This window comes from Pongo pygmaeus, chromosome 1, assembly GCF_028885625.2.
Source record: "Pongo pygmaeus isolate AG05252 chromosome 1, NHGRI_mPonPyg2-v2.0_pri, whole genome shotgun sequence".
NCBI lineage: Eukaryota > Metazoa > Chordata > Mammalia > Primates > Hominidae > Pongo > Pongo pygmaeus.
The window spans coordinates 116,786,702-116,806,331 of NC_072373.2; the positions used below are offsets into that span (position 1 = coordinate 116,786,702).

Sequence of the window (19,630 nt, forward strand, 5' to 3'; positions counted from 1 at the left end):
TTCCAAGTGCGTCTTTTTTTTTTTTTTCCAGCATGCGTTTTAACATTTTATTACTTTGTCATGACATATTTGATGGAACAAGCGGTTGCCAAAACTAGTTTGTAATTAATCTAAACCAGGAGACAAACTTGTTACTACTTTAGTCTTTCCTTGGGTTTCCAGTGGCTGATTAGAAACCGGGCTGCTACTGATAACAGTAAAATGTTTACACGCTACTTTATTTACTGTAACTTACTATAATTTGTTTTGAATTTTTTTTTCAAAAATTACTCTGGTTTCAACAATTTTTTTATCTCAACCACCAGCCCAGTGAGGTGATGCAAAGACTATGTATCTTCAGTTTTTCAGTTAGGTATTAAATAGTACCCATAAATTCAAGTCTTACACCCTGGGGCACGACTTTGCCTTCAGATTGCCATAGAAATGACCAACAATTCAAGATATTTAGCACTTAAAACACGTAGTAAGATTTATTATTTACACAGAAGTTGAATATATTTCAGTAATTCATTTTGGGCTTAGGTAGATGCTGTTGTTTCATCAGATTGCAGTTACCCTTGTTAAATATGCAAGTTAATGATCTGAGGAGCATTTTGTAAGATTTTTACAGCTGAATAGATTTGAAGGTTTAATTGTAAGCTTAACGGGATAGACTGTAATGTCCTTAAACAGATTAAAAAGGAAAAAAGTCATATCACTATAGGATGAAAGCAAATGATTAGTGTTTCACTAGTTTACATCTTTTAGCCTTTAAATATTAGGGCATATATTAGCCCTGGAAAGGATCCTAATGACCAGCTGATCAGGATCCCTTGTTTTACACATAAGGAAACTGAGGCTGGAGGGATTAAGTGATCTATACTAATCTTAGGTCTGAAAACTTGTTATGGTTTGGTGGGAACTATGTGTGTCATTGGACTCATTTTTGTTAGATTGGCACTCCTGAGCTTTCTTTAGATTGTAAATTTGGATACAAATTATCTCAGCCTGAAAATAGATTTCTCAACTCCTTATGTTCTGCATTCCCATCGTGTTTTCAATTCACTTTATAATGCTCACTCCTATGCAAGATTAAGATCTCTGTGTAAATGCCTACATAGCTGTCTTGTTTTTGTTGCAGTTGAGGACTAGGAAGATGGAACTTGGGTATGAGGAAAACAGTCCAGATTGTTGTGAATTTTATATGTTCAGCAATTAGTTATTGGCTACCAGGCACCATGAGAGACTTAGGATTCAGCAGTGAACAAATTTTACCACTTGCCCTCCTAGTGTTATAGTCTAGCTGGAAAACAGGTAAATATATAATTGCCACAGCAAATATTCTTTACAAACAAGTAGGTACTGTTATAATAGGGTAAGTACAGGTTCCTGTAGGAACAAATACTATATTGTGTAGGTGTGAGAAGACACCCAACTTAGTATAGAAGCAATTTGGCTAGACCTCTCTGAGGAAATACTGTTTAACCTGAGACTTGAAGGATGAAAGAGCTAGCCAGGCAAGGGAGTGATGATGGGTGGAAAGAACACTCCAGACATGAACACTGAAGCTACACTCAAGAGTACAGGGTGTAATGCAAGAGCTGAAAGAATTTTACCAAAGCTAAAGCATAAAAAAGTCAAAGAGAATGGGAAGAGATAGAAGTTGAAGAGATACAGTATGAGAAAATGGAGGGCCTTGTAAGCCATTTTAAGGAATCAAGGAGGGTAAAAAAATTAAAGGGATTTTTAAGGGATAAAGGAGGGTAAAAAAATTTTAAAGGAGCCCTCTTGTCTTGAAGCTGATTGAAAGCAGTTTAAGGATTTTCAAGCTGGGTGCGGTCGCTCACGCCTGTAATCCCAACACTTTGGGAGGCCGAGGCGGGTGGATCACTTGAGGTCAGGAGTTCAAGACCAGCCTGGCCAACATGGTGAAACCCTGTCTCTATTAAAAATACAAAAAATTAGCCAGGCGTGGTGGCATGCTTCTGTAATCCCAGCTACTTGGGAGGCTGATACAGGAGAACCGCTTGAACCCAGGAGGTGGAGGCTGCAATGAAAACTGAGATCACACCACTGCACTTCAGCTCAGCTCAGGCGACAGAGCAAGAATCTGTTTCACAAAAAAAAAAAAAAAAAAAAAAAAGATTTTCAGTGGGGCTGGGGATAACCTGATTGGATTTTGTGTTTTAGGAACATCACTTTGGATGCAATATGGAGAACAGGCTGAAAGGAGGCTGTTGGAGTGGTGTGAGACCACAGTGATGGATAAGACAGGATTTGGTAGAGAAACAGACAGGATTTGGTGGAGACCAGATGTGGGAGACTGGGAAAGTCAAAGATGTTAAGGATATAACCCACGTTTCTGGCTTGAACAAATACGAGTTTATTAGGTGGTATTTGTTTGTCTCCATTTAACCAATAGGGACACTAAGAAGTTGCATTACTAGACCAGGGCTGCTCAGCTTGTAAGGCTTGGAGACAAAATTCAAACTGTTGTTTTCAGTTTTTGTTGGCAACCCCTGAGAATGTTGTTTTTCTTTTTTCCCTTTTGAACAGTTAAGTATGGAAAATTTCAAAACACCAAGAGTTGAGCACATGATTTATCTCTTCCCCTATCTACTTTCCCCAGACCCTACTGGATTACTGTGAAGCAAATTCTACAAATGATTTCATTTGTTTTATTTCAATATAGATATCTGAAAGGTAACTCTCGAGAAAGTCATAACCACAATGCCATTACCCTACCTTTAAAAATTAACATCACCAAATATCCAGTCAGTATTCAAATATTCCTCAGTTGTTTTTAAATAATTGGTTGGTTTGATTTGGGGTCCAAACAAGGTAACATATTACATTTGTTTGGGATGTCTCTTAAACTTTTTCATCTATAGGTTCCCTCATCTTAATTATTTTCCTCGTAATGTATTTTCCTTGTAAGGTTGATGTAAATGTCATTGTGGTTTTTGCCATTACTTTCAATGGCAATTTAAAAACCACAATTCTGTTTGCACCAACCTAATATTTGTTGAAGGAACCAGGCCATTTTTCCTCCAGTTTCTCTCATCCTGGATGTTGATGAATATGTCCCTCAGGTATAGATTTAACATGTCCTAGTTTAATATGTCCCTCTATCCTTTGTATTTCTTGTAAATCGGTAGCTAGATTGAAGACTGAACAAATTTAGTTCAGGTTTGATTTCCGAGTGGGAGTGTGGGGGGAGAGGACAAGTATGATTCCTAGATATTGGTGTATACTTCCTTCAGGAGGCATATATTTGGTTATCCCTCTTTGTATTACATTAATAGCCTGTTTTAATTATTTCACTAGTGGTTTGCAAGTGGAAATAATTATACCTTTAATTCTACCATTTATTTTTAATTTAACTAGAATACCTCTATAAAGAGAAGTACAATTTGAATAGGAAGGACAAGTTAAAGTTTATGTTTTAATACAATATGGTATGTTATTGAGACACTGTCTTTTTCTGGAAATGTATTTAAATGTATCGAGGTATATCCTCTTAAAAGGCCACTATTTTAAGTTGTAAAAGTGTTTTTAGCACTTGATATTAACATTTCAAATGGCTTTTAGTATTTAGAATATTTAAAATTTTTGTCCTTAAATTTATGGCATTTCTTTTGGTCTTTCGTGCTCTTTCTTGGAGGACTTTGCTGTTCATACAGCTTTTAGGGAATACCAGTAGAATCACTACTAAATCCAAATCTTTAGCTATAAAAGGATTCCAGATTGTAAGTTCCTCAAGGACAGGGGTTGAACCTTCTTATTGATGATCTGCTTTTCCAGTTGCTTCTTGGGCATTTTGAACTTAATATGTCACTTGAAGCTCATTATCTCTGCCTGTTCTCAACTTTCCTTCATCCTCCAAACCTAGTTTTTTTCTTCTGATTCTACCATTCTTGAAGGTAGCTGGGCTTAAAACCTCTGAATCATCTTAATATTTCTCCTAGTAGGCCCCCCTGCCCTACCACATGCAGTTGGTGCCAATCCCTTGTCCCTTTTGTTATTTCTTGTCCAACCCCCCACTTCTCATTTGTAATACTGCTACCTAGTTTATATATTTTTCTCTTTGCAGGAAGGGTTATAGGAGGTTTTTACAATGAATGGAAGGACTAGTTTAGGTGGCATGTTTGGTTCCTAGTGTCGTCCTGAGAAGAGATTAAAATGCAATGACAATCTTTTTTTTTAAGATAGAATGTATAGAATTTATACATTCTAAATTTATAAATTATAATTTTATAAATCTATAAATTATACATTTATAAATTTATAAATTCACTCTGTCGCCCAGGCTGGAGTACAGTGAAACCATCATGGTTCACTGCAGCCTGTAACTCCTGGGCTCAAGTAGAGCCACCTCAGCCTCTTGAGTAGCTAGGACTACAGGCATGGGCCATAATGCTCAGCTAATTTATTTAAACATTATTTTAGTGATACGGTCTCACTCTGTTGCCCAGGCTGTCCTCAAACTCCTGGCCCCAAGCCATCCTCCTGCCTTGGCATCCCAAAGTGCTGGGATTACAGGTGTGAGCTACCCCACTTGTCCAGCAATAACAATTTTCTGGGATCACAGTATGCATAGTGATAAGAAGGGTTCACATCCACCACACCAGTGAGGCAGCTGCATGGGCTGAGCCATTGAAGGCTGTCACTGACCATTTGTCCTGCAGAAAAAGATCCAACTCTGTTGGTTATCTACACTATCATGTTGCTAATCACAACTCATGATATCGTTGAATCTGACTTAATTACAATGACAGCCTTTGTATAGGAGAATTTCCTCAAAATCTACTGATATTATAAGCTATATATTTGATCATTGATTGAAAAATATGTCCTCCCTCTGATTTTGCTCTTCCTACACAAACCTTTTGAAGATTATTGAATGAATGAAAGTCTATACACTGCTGTGGTGTGTTAGATTATTTTGGAGAGTAACAGGGCCTTTGTAATTTGTCTTATTGAGTTTTGGGAACCAAAACTTATGTTTTTACTTTATTGACCTGCTCTTCTGTTCCCGTATGAAAGGTTTTTATCCTGGGGTCTGCATATTGATCCCCTAAGGTCTATTGAATTCGAGGGGTCTGTGAACTTGCTTTGGGGAAAAATATTACATCTTTTCATTAACCTATAACTAAAACTTGGAATTTCATTCAAATATGAATGTAGGCAACAAACCATGGTTGTATTAGCAGTACCTGTGACTTTGTCACCAGTAGAAATCATGTACTTCATACCATAATGCAGCTGTTATAGCTATCTTGAAATTGTTTAAGCTTATCACTACCTCAAAATTACTGTGATTATTAGACCCACTGCTGGATCTTATTTTATTTTTAAAAAGCACATTGTTAATTCCAATTAAAGTATTTTGACAGTTCTATCTTTGCATTTTATTTTATGCATTTAAAAACATTATTCTGTCTGGGCACGTGGCTCACACCTGTAATCCCAGCACTTGGGAGGCTGAGGTGGGTGGATCACTTGAGCCCAGGAGTTCAAGAGCAGACTGGGCAGCATGGTGAAACCCTGTCTCTATTTGTTTAAGAAAAATAAATAAAATTATATTAAAAAAGAAAACATTCTGACAAGGGTTCCATAAGTTTTACCAAATGGCCAAAGGAATCCCCGGCACCAGAGTCTAAGGACCCCTGCTCCTAACTTCTTTACTTCTATTCCAAGGTTAGAATGAAGTTAGCCAGAACCTAGGAAGCAACACAGCACACAGATGCTGATGTCACAGGATTCTACAGAACCATGATGCCATTTCTTGGTTATTGACTTGATTTTATTTACTAATCATCATAAATTCTGACTTCACAAATGAGAGGGAACAAAATGTTTGTGTATATGCTAAGACAGAATAAAATGATTTTCACAAATTAAGGCATAATAATTTTCCTTTGAGGCCGGGCGTGGTGGCTCACGCCTGTAATCCCAGCACTTTGGGAGGCCGAGGCGAGTGGATCACCTGAGGTCGAGAGTTCGAGACCAGCTTGACCAACATGGAGAAACCCTGTCTCTACTAAAAATACAAAATTAGCTCGGCATGGTGATGCATGCCTGTAATCCCAGCTACTTGGGAGGCTGAGGCAGGAGAATCGCTTGAACCTGAGAGGCGGAGGTTGCAGTGAGCCGAGATTGCGCCACTGCACTCCAGCCTTGGCAACAAGAGCGAAACTCCGTCTCGAAAAATAAAAATAAAAATAATTTTCCTTTGTATTCAAGAAGTATATGTTTATGTTTCCAAAGGAGTTCTATCTTAAGTGCCATAAGTTAAATGAAACATTGGGTGTCTTCACAGACTTGGGGGATTTTCTTGTTCTGTTTTGGGTGTGTTCACATCCTTAAATGTACTTAAAATTGCTTCATACCTTCAAAAGCTTCAACAGCTTTTAAAATTGTCTTCAACAGCTCACTATTAGTGCAGGCCTTTATTTTGCTCATTTGGAAAAATCTTTAAAGAGGTTGATGAACCTAAAGTTTGAAATACCGGCCCTGGAAATTAGAAATGCACATCCTTACTTCAGTCTATTGTGTTGTATGATGCTGTTGTTAGTATTTACTCTTTTACCTAGAAAACTTGATGGAGTAGAAGGAAGGATAGTGGTTTAAAAATTACTGTAGTTTCCAGGGAAAATAAAACACTCATGGGCCGGGAGCAGTGGCTCACGCCTGTAATCCCAGCACTTTGGGAGTCCGAGGCAGGCGGATCACAAGGTCAGGAGATTGAGACTATCCTGGCTAACACGGTGAAACCCCGTCTCTGCTACTAAAAATACAAATATTTTACTACTAAAAATACAAAAAATTAACGGGGCATGGTCGTGGGCACCTGTAGTCCCAGCTACTCGGGAGGCTGAGGCAGGAGAATGGCGTGAACCCGGGAGGCGGAGCTTGCAGTGAATGGAGATCACGCCACTGCACTCCAGCCTGGGCAACAGAGTGAGACTCCGTCTCAAAAATAAAATAAAATAAAATAAAACACTTATTTGAAAATTGTATATTGGCTGGCGCCGTGGGCCACGCCCATAATCCCAGCACTTTGGGAGGCCCAGGCAGGCAGATCACCTGAGGTCAGGAGTTCGAGACCAGCCTGGCCAACATGATGAAACCCTGCCTCTACAAAAATACAAAAATCAGCTGGGCATGATGGCGGGTGCCTGTAATCCCAGCTACTTTGGAGGCTGAGGCAGGAGAACTGCTTGAACCCAGGAGACGGAGGTTGCAGTGAGCCCAGATCGCGCCATTGCACTCCAGCATGGGCAACTGAGCAAGACTGTCTCAAAAAAAAAAAAAATTGTATATTTTAGGCTAGACTCCATCTCAAAAAAAAATGTATTGTATATTTCTAATAAAATAACTGACAATTATCTTAATGGCAGCATAGTCTAAGATTTATATTGTTAGCAATTAAAAAGGCTATTTAATGGTGCTGTTTTGAGGTAATAATGCTGACTTTGATACATCTTTAATGTCTGCAAATATCTTCCCAAAAAGCTTTGCAAGTAAACATTTGAGAACAGTATACTCTGGTTTCTCTTCAGATCACATGAATTTTTCTCTTTTTTGTTCCCCCCCCCACCGCAAGACGGAGTTTCGCTCTCATTGCCCAAACTGGAATACAATGGCATGATGTTGGCTCACTTGCAACCTCCGCCTCCTGGATTCAAGCGATTCTCTTGCCTTAGCCTCCCAAGTAGCTGGGATTATAGGTGCATGCCACCACGCCTGGCTAATTTTTTGTATTTTTAGTAGAGATGGGGTTTCACCATGTTGGCCAAGCTGGTCTCCTGACCTCAGGTGATCCGCCCACCTCGGCCTCCCAAAGTGCTGGGATTATAAGCGTGAGCCACCGCGCCCAGCAAATTTTTCTCCTTTTACTAAAGATTTCCATGGAGAGAATGGTGAATCATGTTTTAGTGCCAAACAGTACTGAATTTTAATACTCTTTTGTGAGATTTGCCTGTTACGGTGAAGCAAACAAGAAAACAAAACAACTTAGATCTTTATTGGAGATAATGGGGGAAGTCAAAGATAGCATCATAATGAAGTTCAGACTTACTCAAGGAATTTTTAAACAGTTACTGTTATATACAAGAAGTTATTAGAAAGTTATTAGAAGGGATTAGAGATGTAAATACATATTTAAAATATGGTTTAAAAACGTTTAGAATGAGACTAAAACTTTAAAATGAAATGTTATATTACTCTGTTGTCTCTAGTCCTCAAAGATTTTGTTAATGTAAAACTAAGTAAAATGTTAATTATTTCTGTGAGTGAATAGTTCAATTTAGCTCTTTGCAAGAAAAGGAAAAGCTTTCTCTGTTGTTTATCTTTTTCTTAATGAATTATAATCCACTTATTCTCCCTATTTGGCATCTGATACTGGAAGTGAAGTAGATTATAATAGAAATACCGTCTATTATTAATGTATTCAAATACTCATTTACATTCAAAGTAACATAAGTGATATAATCCTGACAACTCACTTATTTGTAACTGTAATCCAGCCAGTACATTTCTTCTTCAAATTCTAGAACAGGGTAGGTTATGTGTTAATAAATTTAAATGGCCCACTTAGACATCGATTTGTTGAATATATTTTGGGTTGCTGTAGAAAATAGAACACATACCATTATTTATTCCAGAATATAATTTAGAATTCTGCCAAGCAAAACCTACTATTGATGGACATAACCCCCAACTTTCTTTTCTCCATGACATCTCATGTCGTTTTATAAAATGTGAAATGGGTCTATATTTGGAAACTCCTGGCCAACCAAGAAATAAATTAATATGTGAAAGGGACATAGGACTCTCAACTTAGGTAGTAGCCAGTTTTTCAGTCTGTGAGAAGAAGGCAAAAATGAAGCATTAAAAAAGGCAAAATTTGCTGGTGTAATAATAGCTCAGAAAACAAGATTGATTAATTCTTTGGGCCAAAAGTTGTACTCTATGATTTTTTTAGTCTTTAAAAAACAAAACAGCTGGGCGCGGTGGCTCACGCCTATAATCCCAGCACTTTGGGAGGCTGAGTTGGATGGATCACCTGAGGTCAGGAGTTCAAGATCAGCCTGACCAACATGGCGAAACCCCTTTCTACTAAAAATACAAAAAATAGCTGGGCGTGGTGGTGCATGCCTGTAATCCCAGCTACTTGGGAGGCTGAGGCAGGAGAATTGCTTAAGCCCGAGGGGCGGAGGTTGCAGTGAGCTGAGAGTGCCACTGCACTACAGCCTGGGCGACAGAGCAAGACACCCTCTCAAGAAAAACAAACAAACAAAACAAAACAAAAACTTTTCTGCTTCTTTGACTGTAGAGAGCACTAGATCCAGAAAGCATTACATCACTGAGAGGTTTTTTTTCTGGTTTCATATTTTTCCCTACTTCTCAAAAACTGGGAAAATTAGATTACTTGAAGTTCATCTAATGCTAATATTTGGATAACATATAGGGATTTTCACTTGAACCCAGAGGCGGAGATTGAGGTGAGCCAAGATCGCGCCACTGCACTCCAGCCTGGGTGACAGAGAGAGACTCCGTCTCAAAAAAAAAAAAAAAAAAAAAGAGGCTGGGTGCAGTGGCTCAGGTTTGTAATCCCAGCACTTTGGGAGGCCAAGATGGGCAGATCATTTGAGGTCAGGAGTTTGAGACCAGCCTAGCCAACACGGTGAAACCCCATGTCTACTAAAAATACAAAAAGTAGCCAGGCGTGGTGGCGCACACCTGTAATCCCAGCTACTCGTGGGGCTTGGGTATGAGAATGGCTTGAACCTGGGATGCAGGGGTTGCAGTGAGCCAAGACTGCACCACTGCACTCCAACCTCAGCGATAGAGCGAGACTCCATCAAAAAAAAAGGAAGTTTCTGATATTAATGGAAAATGTCTATTAAGCAGCATATACATACATATTCCATATTTATGTTTATTCATATGCATGACTGTCATAAAAGGAAGTCAGGATTTGCATCAAAATATAAATAACTTTGAATGAGGATGGTAGAATGACAGGTAAATTTTATTTTCTATTCACACATATCTTTTAATTTTTCTATAACACTCATGTATAACTTGTCATGTTTTATAACTACTACTTTGTGGGGCTTTGTTTTTCGTTTTTTGAGACAGGGTTTCACTCTGTTGCCCAGGCTGGGGTCCAGTGGCGTGATCTTGGCTCATGCAATTTCCACCTCCTGGGCTCAAGTGATCCTCAGCCTCCCATGTAGCTGGGACCACAAGCGTGTGCCCCCACTGCTGTCTAATTTTTTGTATTTTTTGTAGAGACAGGGTTTTGCCATATGGCCAAGGCTGGTCTTGAACTCCCGGACTCAGGTGATCCTCCTGCCTCTGCCTCCCAAAGTGCTGGGATTACAGGTGTGAGCCATAATACCTGGCCATATTTTCTTTACTATCAGGTAATACATGTTCATTGGAACAAGTCAGTCAACGTAGTTATATGGAAAGAGCATATTATCTCCCCTTCTCAACCTCCAGCAATATGACATTTTAAGTATGCTTATTAGAACATATTTATTTAATTAATTTGTTTACCTATTTACTTTCTTTCTTTCCCAGAATCTAAGTTCCATGAGGGCAGGGATTATGTCTGTCTCTTTTTCTCTTTTACTGCCTTTACTGTAGGCACTCAGATTTGTTGAATGAATGGCCAAAAACTTTGGTGTATATCCTGATATACTTTTTAAAAATGATAATACAATTGTATGATGTGTAATTTTTAAAATATTAGTTTGCAATCTTTTTTTTCTTTTTTTTTTTTTTGAGATGGAGTCTCACACTGTCACCCAGGCTAGAGTGCAGTGGTGTGATCTCGGCTCACCACAACCTCCGCCTCCTGGGTTCAAGTGATTCTCCTGCCTCAGCCTCCTGAGAAGCTGGGATTACAGGCGCCTGCCACCATGCCCGGCTAATTTTTGTACTTTTAGTAGAGACGAGGTTTTGCCATGTTGGCCAGGCTGGTCTCAAACTCCTGACCTCAGGTGATCCACCCGCCTCGACCTCCCAAAGTGCTGGGATTACAGGCGTGAGCCACTGCGCCCAGCCGGTTTGCAATTTTAATTGCAAAAACAATACGATGAAGTTTGATAATTTAGGACATTGATATTTGATCTTCTTTGGCTATTATCCTAAAATGTTGCCCTTCTACAAATCTTTCTTTGTTAGCTAACAAAGTGTATACCCCATTCTTCCTTTCCGCTCACTGCAGTCTCTGCCTTCCAGGTTCAAGAGAGACTCCTGAGTAGCTGGGACTCCGGGCGCACGCCACCATGCCCGGCTAATCTGTGGTATTTTTAGTAGACACTGGAAAATGCCTGTTTTCAATTTAAAATGAATGGGTCACTATCTTTTGAAAAAAGTTGTACTGGTGTGGGTACTTATCCCAAAAGTAAGTGATCCATTTTATACACCCCCCACCTTTCTTATATAATAGCCTCATTCTCCCTAAATAAAATCATGCTTATTTGGTTGAACAAATGATGTAAGTCATTTTCTTACAAGGAGAATTGAGTGTTTGCTACTAGATTCAGATTATTTAACATAACATTGGCTGAGATTGACAAAAGAGGATTAAATAAGTAAATATACACACACAAGTGTGTGCATATATGTATATATATGTTCATTACCTTTAAGTTTGCATGTTAGTTTGCCCATTTACAAATATGTTCAGCTTCATCAGTTCTCTATACTACTTTAATCCTCCTCATATCTAAAACAACTACTGTACAAGAGGATTAGGATTGGGGTCACAATAGTAGCATCATAGGGTATTGTAGAGTATTAAAGTCAAGTCAAATTAATTGGAATTATATATCAACATATGCCCAGTAAAACAGAAATACAAATGAAGATTGATTCTTACTCAGGCATATTGTATCTTAATTAAATTTAGTTGAAGTTGCAAATAGAAAGCCAACATTTTCCATTTATTTATTTTTCATTGAAATAGCTTGACTGGCTTTGTTCATGATATAGCAAAAGTAGCTCTTAATGCTAGTTAGCAGAAACGTTGATTGCCAGGAAGCTGTCTAGGAAAACTTAAACCCATTTCACCTAACAAGCCAGAAATATTTATAATACATGTTATTTGGTAGTTAAATCCCATTCTCTGGAAATTTCTTAAGGCTGGTTCTTTATGTCCACATGCCTTCATGTTACTTGAACTTTGTTTATGCCTTTTCAAAAAATTTCAGCATTGAAGCTTTGCTCAGCTGACTCAGTTGGACTAATATTTAGCAAAGATTCTTCACCAAAAGTCATTTACAAGATAGAAAAGTGTCATACTGGCCTGGCACAGTGGCTCACGCCTGTAATCCCAGCATTTTGGGAGGCTGAGGTAGGTGGATCACCTGAGGTCAGGAGTTTGAGACCAGCCTGGCCATCGTGGTAAAACCCTGTCTGTACTAAAATTAAAAAATTAGCCGGGCATGGTGGCACGCGCCTGTAATCCTAGCTACTTGGGAGGCTGGGGCAGAATTGCTTGAACCCAGAAGGTGGAGGTTGCAGTGAGCCAAGATCGCGCCATTGTACTCTAGCCTGGGCAACCAAGAGCGAAACTCCATCTCAAAAAAAAAAGGGGGTCATACTTGAACTGCAGTGGACAGAGAGAGGTGTCAGAAAGGCTGGAAATTAAGAGATATTGTTTATGCTGGAGAAACCCTCCTCTCAACCTCCTTCTGTCTTACTTTAGGTGGTGAAAGGGCCCTGAGATCTTACACTCTCCATTTCATCACGTATCACAAATTTAGCACATGCTATATTTACTTGAAACAAAACAGGGCTTTTCTAGATCACAGTAGAGATGAGGACAGTTACAAATGTTAGCTTTCATATGTTTTATGGTCCTATAGACTCCTGACAAGTGTGCATTGTGAGCTTTCTTGTTAGAAAAAACTTTGGACAAATTTCTGGTTTGGAGAATGCTCTCCAAGAATACGTATGGTATTTAGGACTACAAGAAGATGTGGGCCAGGCGCGGTGGCTGACGCCTGTAATCCCAGCACTTTGGGAGGCCAAGGCGGGCGGATCACCTTAGGTCAGGAGTTTGAGACCAGCCTGGCCAACATGGAGAAACCCCGTCTCTACTAAAAATATAAAAATTAGCCAGGCGTGGTGACGGCACGCCTGTAATCCCAGCTACTTAGGAGGCTGAGGCAGGAGAATCGCTTGAACCCAGGAGGCGGAGGTTGCAGTGAGCCAAGATCGTACCATCGCACTCCAGCCTGGGCAGCAAGAGCGAAACTCTGTCTCAAAAAGAAAGTGTGAAGAGGTCTATAGGGGATAAACTTGATAAGCCAAAGAACTCTTTTTTTATACTACATCATTATTTATTTATTTATTCAACTTTTATTTTAGATTCTGGGGTACATGTGCAGGTTTTTTACAAAGGTATATTGCATGATGGTAAGGTTTGGAGTACAATTGAACCCATCACCCAGGAAGTAAGCATAGAACCCAATAGGTAGTTTTTCAACCCTTTGCCCCTCTTCCTTTCTCCCCCGTCTTGTATTCCCCAGTATCTATTGTTCCCATCTTTATGTCCATGTGTACCCGATGTTTAGCCCACACTTATGTGAGAAAAGTATTTGGTTTACTGTGTTAGTTTGCTTAGGATAATGGCCAACATCTTCATGTTGTTGCAAAGGACATGATTTTGTCTAAAGAACTCGTAAAGGAAAGTGAATTATTCTATAATAGAATGTTCTATAATAGAATTTTTGCGTGTTCTTTTTTAACTGACTAAAAATAGTAAATTTGACATCCTTGATCAAAATTATTTTAATAAGTAAGAAGTATGTACATACTTTTTATCAAAGTATAAAATATATATTATTTAAATAGAGCCTAAATGATGTACAGTGAAAAATAGTGTATTCTGCACCATCTGTGACCATCCTTTCCAGTATACATATATATCAGCTTTTTTCTATAATTAATACATCCCTATTATACATCAGAATTTACTGTAGTGCTGAAAAAAACATTGTCTAACCTGATTCTGATTCAGTTGAATGCACTAAGATGATATGCAGTCTGAATAAACCATTAGGTGTCAATTTAGTCACTTTTGTGATCAAATTGAATTAATGATTTAAAAAAAACAACCATTCTCAAAGTGTGGTTTTTTTGGACCCTTCAAGGACCTCAAGACTCTCAAGATTGAGGTCTTTAGATTTCACTTAAACTAATCATCATGAAACTATCAGCCGGGCAGTGACTGATGCCTGTAATCCCAGCACTTTGGGAGGCTGAGGCCGGCGGATCACTTGAGCCCAGCCCAGGAGTTCAAGACCAGCCTGGGAAACATGGCAAAACTTCATCTCTACAAAACATATAAAAATTAGCTAGGCATGGTGTCTCACACCTGTAATCTCAGCTACTCGTGAGACTAAGGTGGGAGGATCACTTGAGCCCAGGAGCTACAGTGAGGCACTGCACCACTGCACTCCAGCCTGGGTGACAGAGCAAGACACTGTCTTTAAAAAAAAAAAAAAAAAAATCACCCATCAGGTTTTGGTGTAGTATCAAAAAGGAAGATCTTCAATTATCTGAAAATGCTATTAAAATACTCCCTTTTCCAAATACATTTCTTCTTAAGGTTGCCTTGGAACAAAAACTTTGAGATTTGTTGTCATTTTGTGCCAGGGGGTGGGCAAGGGCGGGGAGTGGAGTTTTTATTTAGAATGATGAAAGAAATAATACATAACTCATTTTAAAAAGCTGACAAATGCAGGGCACGGTGGCTAACGCCTGTAATCCCAACACTTTGGGAGGCCGAGGTGGGTGGATCACCTGAGGTCAGGAGTTCAAGACCAGCCTGGCTAGTATGGTGAAACCCCTTCCTACTAATAATACAAAACTTAGCCCGGCATGGTGGCACACGCTTGTAATCCCAGCTACTCAGGAGGCTGAAGCAGGAGAATCACTTGAACCTGGGAGGCAGAGGTTGCAGTGAGCCGAGATCATGCCATTGCACTCCAGCCTAGGCGACAAGAGTAATTATATGTATTTTCCACATTTTCTTAATCTGTTCCTCCGTAGATGGACATTTAGGTTGCTTCCATGTCTTGGCTATTGTGAAAAATGCTGCAAAGAACATGGGAGTGTGCAGGTAATCTCTTTGAGATCCAGATTTCAGTTCCTTTGGATACATACCCAGAAGTATGACTGCTAGATAAAATGGTAATTGTATTTTTAATTTTTTGAAGAATCTTCATATTGTTTTCCATAACAGCTACACCAGTTTATATTCCCTTTAACAGTGTACATGGGTTTCCTTTTCTCCACATCCTTACCAACTCTTATTCTTTGGAGATCTGCTATCTTAAAAAAGAAATATGTTGGCTGGGCACGGTGGCTCACGCCTGTAATCACAGCACTTTGGGAGACCGAGGCAGGTGGATTACGAGGTCAGGAGTTCGAGACCAGCCTGGCCAACATGGTAAAACCCCGTCTCTACTAAAAGTTAAAAAAAAACTGGGCATGGTGGCGTGTGCCTGTAATCCCAGCTACTGAGGAGGCTGAGGCAGGAGAACCCGGATGGCGGAGGTTGCAGGGAGCCGAGATCGCGCCATTGCACTCCAGCCTGGGCAACACGGCAAGACTCCATCTCAAAAAAAAAAAAAAAAAAAAAAGATAATAAAAAAAAGAAATGCTTTCTATTTATTGGTAGAGTGTTCTATGTAAATAATTTTAAACTGGAAATTATTAACTAAAATACTGATTTTTTTAGGGATTATAAATATGAATTAAAAGCAAGGTCTAAAATCAATTATCATAAACAGAATTCTGAAAGATAGGCCTAAAATCCTTCTTTAAGCATTCGAGTTAGCAAGTTGTTAATTTCTCTTATAAGCATAATATATTTAACTTCTTGTAATTTGGATAGGATTTTCCCAGAATGGCAGGGTGGTAGGTAAAGAGAGTTGAAAGTTTGCAGAGACAGGTTTATATTTTTTAAGATTCTTTATATGCAGTTTGATCAAAATTATGCATTTCATAATTGCTGAGTGTTTGGCTAGCCAGATCCAGTAGTTATATTCCTTCTTTGACTAGCGCTTTCTGCTTGATTTTTTCATTGTTTTGGTTTCCTCAATGTATTCGGTTTCAAAGTGGAAAAGAAACAAAAGTGAGGTTTCCTAGACTTTGAATCTTGGGAGTTAACTTGGGACAGGTGGTTCTGTAAACCATGAAGCTGGATTAGGGCTAGTTACAGAGAGCAACAGGTTATCTACTTTAGCAGCAATAGCTTCAGGAAATCAGCCTTTCTGGATTTGAATGTTTCCATGTGTTTGAAACCTAAAACTAGTTTACACTTATTAACAGATTATTTTAAAGTTATTGGTTTTAGATACTTTCTGCTTCTTTTAGATTCACAAACTGGTCGTTGTCATTTTAGGAAAAGACAGTGGCTTCGTTTTAAATGTTGATGAGGAAAGTGTACAGAACATCATGAATACTATTTTCAAGGCTTTTGTAGCTGTTCTCTTTGGGAGTGGGGCAAGACATGGCAGGTACGGAGCACAGCTTCGGCTTTCCAGATTAGTTTACTAGCACAATTCATGAGAGTTACGAGAAAAAAATATCAAAATCTAGAAGGTGATTGCCAAGAAAAGTTAGGGTTATTGTTTTCTATCATCCTTTACAAGATGAATTGATGAAGAATTTTTCTCATTACCCTATGACTTTGTTTTTTAGTCTCCCCATCACTCTTGGGCAGTAATAGCTAAACTGATAGGAAAGCTACTGTGCACATTGTAAGGATTAAAATCTTAAACTTTAGTCCCTTTTAGCCTCTGGGCTTTAGCATACAAAGAATGCATGTGCTCTGTTTTCTCAAGGGAACTCTGAGTACTCTGCAAGGGGGCCTGCCCTCATAATTTACTTTTTGAATGAGCCCTTCTGTCTATAGCTGAGATTTGCCAGTTAAAAAAGGAAATAATATGCTTAGATAATATTAACTGACTTTTTTTTTTCTCAGTTATGTACCATCAGTATTTATAAGTTAACAGGGATAGCCATTTGTCAGGTGGTGGCAGAATTGTGTTCAATCTGTGTGTGGTTTTTTGAAGTGTTCTGTTTTTCATAATGATTTTGCATGCTCTTATTTCTTATACTTTCTTATTTCCTTTTAAATTTTTCTAAAGTTTCTTGAGGCTTTAAATCTAATTTTGGCACTATGGAATAAGGTATTAACTTGATGAGGCAAGCTTTAGTGACTAAAAATTGTAACTGCCTTAATTGGGACAAATCATAGCTGGCAGCTAAACTCAAAGTTTAATCACGTCCAGCACGTATTAGCTGTTCCAGTCAGAGCTTGATGTGTTAAACAGCCCTACTGTCTGTGTGTGGGTGTTCTATGTGTGTAAATATTCTGAGATGAATTAATCTTTTTAGTGGTTCTTTGAAATTTTTTAAGTGTTCTCTTTTTTCATACTTAGAAGAAGAAAAAACTCATAAAATCAATGCCTGCAGCAGTTTTATTTAACATCATTTTAGAATTCAGGCTGTTTCTGTTAGCAGAGCTGACCTGTTAAATAGCTTTTAATCATATTCATTCCAGTAGAAATTTTAGGAAACCTTAACTTGTAAATATTTTTATCTCACCCAAATCCTAGGTAGATGAAATGCCCTAGGACAAAGACCTTCAATTTTTAAACTGGGTTATATTTTTGAGGGAATTATTCTGCACATCCTCGATTGAGAGATAACCTTAGCTAAAAATTACCTCTTGAGAATGGATGCCTGATCTCTACTTTTTCTTTTCCAACTTGAATTATCCAAAAGCCTTTTACTCCTACTACGAAAGAGAGGTGTATCTCTTATTCATCCCATTTCTTATGGTGGTTCACTGTCCTAAGCAATAAAAATCTCAAAGGAAGGGAAAATTCCAGAATGCATAGTCCTAGAGAGAGTCCCATGATAGAAATCCAAAAAGGGGTTAGGTCGGAAATATTGGAGAATATTGAAAAATTATTTCATTTGGACAACAAACTCCTGCCTTCTCCTTTTTTTTTTCTTTTTTTTTTTTGAGACGAGTCTTGCTGTGTCACCTAGACTGAGCAACCTCTGTCTCCCAGAGTCAAGCAATTCTCCTGCCTCAGCCTCCCAAGTAGCTGGGATTACAGGCGCCTGCCGCCATGCCCAGCTAATTTTTGTATTTTTAGTAGAGATGGGGTTTCATCATTTTGACCAGGCAGGTCTCGAACTCCTGTCCTCAAGTGATCCACCCGCCTTGGCCTCCCAAAGTATTGGGATTACAGGCATGAGCCACTGCCCCCGGCTGCCTTCTCTATTTTCTAAGTTAGAATTATTATTATAAAAATGAGATAGTTATCACAGAGATGTGTATCAACACATTTATTTCAATTAAAATGAAGTGTGCTTTTGTTTAATAGAAATCTCTTTTACTTGATTGGTTTGAAAATGAGGACTGGCCAGCTATTTCCTGTAAGTTACATCACCTTAATCTTTAGTTACATCACCTTAATCTTTAGTGCCAAACACAGTGAAAGTACAGAAGAAACCATCCAGAATGAAGTTCAGAGAAACAAAGGAGTGAGTGATAACATGACAACATAGAAGGGAGAGTAAGAGAATAGATAGCATGGGAAAGTCCAACCCATATCCAGTTGGAGTCTCAGAAAAGTGAAAAGAGAGAATGGGGGAGAAGCAATATTTGAAGACATAATAGGTGAGAATTTTTCAAAATTGTCAGGAAGACTGTTTTGTCAGTATGAATATTTGTTAGCTGAGTCATCTGTATTTTCTAAATAGTTGTCTTCTAAGATTTTTCTCTTTATCTTGTTTTCTCAGACTGAGGGTTTATATTGTTCATCAAGTCTATAATATCCTTAGTCATTAACCTTTAGTCATTTACCCAGACAGTTGCCTCTTCTCCATTCTCTATTCTCTTTTTCCAAAGTCCCATTAGATAAATGTCAGATCCTCCCATTCTAAAACCTTTCTTTCATAGCTTCAGAATGACACTCTCCCCTGAATTCTGACTAATCTCTTCAAACCTATTCTTAAGGTTTACTGACTCTGTATATAGCTACGTCCAATCTTCTAGTTAACCTGTTATTAATTTCATTGACTTTTTTTTTTTTTGAAACGGAGTCTTGCTCTGTCACCAGGCTGGAGTGCAGTAGTGCAATCTCAGCTCACTGCAACGTCTGCCTCCCAGATTCAAGCGATTCTCCTGCCTCAGCCTCCCAAGTAGCTGGAATTACAGGCATGTGCCACCATGCCTGGCTAATTTTTGTATTTTTAGTAGAGATGGGGTTTCACCATGTTGGCCAGGCTGTTCTCGAACTCCTGACCTCAGGTGATCCACCCTCCTCGGCCTCCCAAAGTGCTGGGATTACAGGCATGAGCCACCATGCCCGGCCAACTTTACTTTCCATTTCTAGTTCTATTTCAAATCAATTAATCTTCTTCTATGGATCTTTTTTAGAGAAAGGCATAATTTTAGAGAAAGACACAACTTTCTCTAATGTTTTAAATGCCTTGTTTTATGTCTTTAGTCATTTAAATATTCATATTCCTATGCCTATAGTTCCTGAGTGTCTAATCCAACTGTGTTGGATTGGCATTGCATTTACTCACGGTT

At 38.7% G+C, this 19,630-nt stretch overlaps 1 protein-coding gene across 2 annotated transcripts in view; it reads left to right on the forward strand.

Annotated features, from left to right (window-relative positions):
* Positions 1 to 19,630, forward strand: part of SLC16A1 (solute carrier family 16 member 1) — a 43,545-nt gene that overhangs the window by 1,347 nt on the left and 22,568 nt on the right. The gene's annotated exons all lie outside the window — the stretch shown is intronic.